Raw genomic sequence first — 3,250 nt, forward strand, 5'->3', positions numbered from 1 at the left:
AAAAAATTTTGTCTTCAAAAACACACACATGCCAAATTTGGTTCCATTTGCTTGATTAGTTCTCGAGTTATGAGGAAATTTGTATTTCATTTGTATAGGAGCCCCCCCTCCTAAAGTGGGGAGAGGTTCTTATTCATCATAGAAAACATTCTTGCCTCCAAAAACACCTACATGCCAAATTTGGTTCCATTTGCTGGATTAGCTCTCGAGTTATAAGAAAATTTGTATTTCGTTTGTATAGGAGCCCCCCCCCCCTCTTAAAGTGGGGAGGGGTCCCAATTCATCATAGAAAAAAATTTTGTCTTCAAAAACACACACATGCCAAATTTGGTTCCATTTGCTTGATTAGTTCTCGAGTTATGAGGAAATTGGTATTTCATTTGTACAGGAGCCCCCCTTCTTAAAGTGAGGAGGGGTCCTAATTCAACATAGAAAATTTTCTTGCCCTCGAAAACCTTCACATGCCAAATTTGGTTCCATTTGCTTGATTAGTTCTCGAGTTATGAGGAAATTTGTATGGAAACCCCCCCTCTTAAAGGGGAGAGGAGTTATAATTCCCCTTATAAAGAGGGGAGGGGTCTCAAATTACCCTAGAATAAATTCTTGTCACCGAAAACACCCACATGCCAAATTTGGTTCTATTTGCTTGATTAGTTCTCGAGTTAGGAGGAAATTTGTATTTCATTTGTACAGGAGCCCCCCCTCTTAGAGTGGGGAGGGGTCCTAATTCACCGTAGAAAATTTTCTTGCCCTCGAAAACCTTCACATGCCAAAGTTGGTTCCATTTGCTTGATTAGTTCTCGAGTTATGAGGAAATTTGTATGGAAGCCCCCCCTCTTAAAGGGGAGAGGAGTTACAATTCCCCTTATAAAGAGGGAGGGGTCTCAATTTACCATAGAATAAATTCTTGTCACCGAAAACACCCACATGCCAAATTTGGTTCTATTTGCTTGATTAGTTCTCGAGTTATGAGGAAATTTGTATTTCATTTGTATAGGAGCCCCCCCTCCTAAAGTGGGGAGAGGTTCTTATTCATCATAGAAAACATTCTTGCCTCCAAAAACACCTACATGCCAAATTTGGTTCCATTTGCTGGATTAGCTCTCGAGTTATAAGGAAATTTGTATTTCGTTTGTATAGGAGCCCCCCCCCCCTCTTAAAGTGGGGAGGGGTCCCAATTCATCATAGAAAAAAATTTCGTCTTCAAAAACACACACATGCCAAATTTGGTTCCATTTGCTTGATTAGTTCTCGAGTTATGAGGAAATTGGTATTTCATTTGTACAGGAGCCCCCCCTCTTAAAGTGAGGAGGGGTCCTAATTCAACATAGAAAATTTTCTTGCCCTCGAAAACCTTCACATGCCAAATTTGGTTCCATTTCCTTGATTAGTTCTCGAGTTATGAGGAAATTTGTATGGAAACCCCCCCTCTTAAAGGGGAGAGGAGTTATAATTCCCCTTATAAAGAGGGGAGGGGTCTCAAATTACCCTAGAATAAATTCTTGTCACCGAAAACACCCACATGCCAAATTTGGTTCTATTTGCTTGATTAGTTCTCGAGTTATGCAGAAATTTGTGTTTCATTTGTATGGGAGCCCCCCCTCTTAGTGGGGGGAGGGGTCTCTAACCATCACTAAAACCTTTCCTGGCCCCAAAAACCTCTACATGCAAATTTTCACGCCGATTGGTTCAGTAGTTTTTGATTCTATAAGGAACACAGGACAGACAGACAGACAGACAGACAGACAGACAGACAGACAGACAGACAGACAGACAGACAGACAGACAGACAGACAGACAGACAGACAGACAGACAGACAGACAGACAGACAGACAGACAGACAGACAGACAGACAGACAGACAGACAGACAGACAGACAGACAGACAGACAGACAGACAGACAGACAGACAGACAGACAGACAGACAGACAGACAGACAGACAGACAGACAGACAGACAGACAGACAGACAGACAGACAGACAGACAGACAGACAGACAGACAGACAGACAGACAGACAGACAGACAGACAGACAGACAGACAGACAGACAGACAGACAGACAGACAGACAGACAGACAGACAGACAGACAGACAGACAGACAGACAGACAGACAGACAGACAGACAGACAGACAGACAGACAGACAGACAGACAGACAGACAGACAGACAGACAGACAGACAGACAGACAGACAGACAGACAGACAGACAGACAGACAGACAGACAGACAGACAGACAGACAGACAGACAGACAGACAGACAGACAGACAGACAGACAGACAGACAGACAGACAGACAGACAGACAGACAGACAGACAGACAGACAGACAGACAGACAGACAGACAGACAGACAGACAGACAGACAGACAGACAGACAGACAGACAGACAGACAGACAGACAGACAGACAGACAGACAGACAGACAGACAGACAGACAGACAGACAGACAGACAGACAGACAGACAGACAGACAGACAGACAGACAGACAGACAGACAGACAGACAGACAGACAGACAGACAGACAGACAGACAGACAGACAGACAGACAGACAGACAGACAGACAGACAGACAGACAGACAGACAGACAGACAGACAGACAGACAGACAGACAGACAGACAGACAGACAGACAGACAGACAGACAGACAGACAGACAGACAGACAGACAGACAGACAGACAGACAGACAGACAGACAGACAGACAGACAGACAGACAGACAGACAGACAGACAGACAGACAGACAGACAGACAGACAGACAGACAGACAGACAGACAGACAGACAGACAGACAGACAGACAGACAGACAGACAGACAGACAGACAGACAGACAGACAGACAGACAGACAGACAGACAGACAGACAGACAGACAGACAGACAGACAGACAGACAGACAGACAGACAGACAGACAGACAGACAGACAGACAGACAGACAGACAGACAGACAGACAGACAGACAGACAGACAGACAGACAGACAGACAGACAGACAGACAGACAGACAGACAGACAGACAGACAGACAGACAGACAGACAGACAGACAGACAGACAGACAGACAGACAGACAGACAGACAGACAGACAGACAGACAGACAGACAGACAGACAGACAGACAGACAGACAGACAGACAGACAGACAGACAGACAGACAGACAGACAGACAGACAGACAGACAGACAGACAGACAGACAGACAGACAGACAGACAGACAGACAGACAGACAGACAGACAGACAGACAGACAGA

Source organism: Sabethes cyaneus, chromosome 1, assembly GCF_943734655.1.
Source record: "Sabethes cyaneus chromosome 1, idSabCyanKW18_F2, whole genome shotgun sequence".
NCBI lineage: Eukaryota > Metazoa > Arthropoda > Insecta > Diptera > Culicidae > Sabethes > Sabethes cyaneus.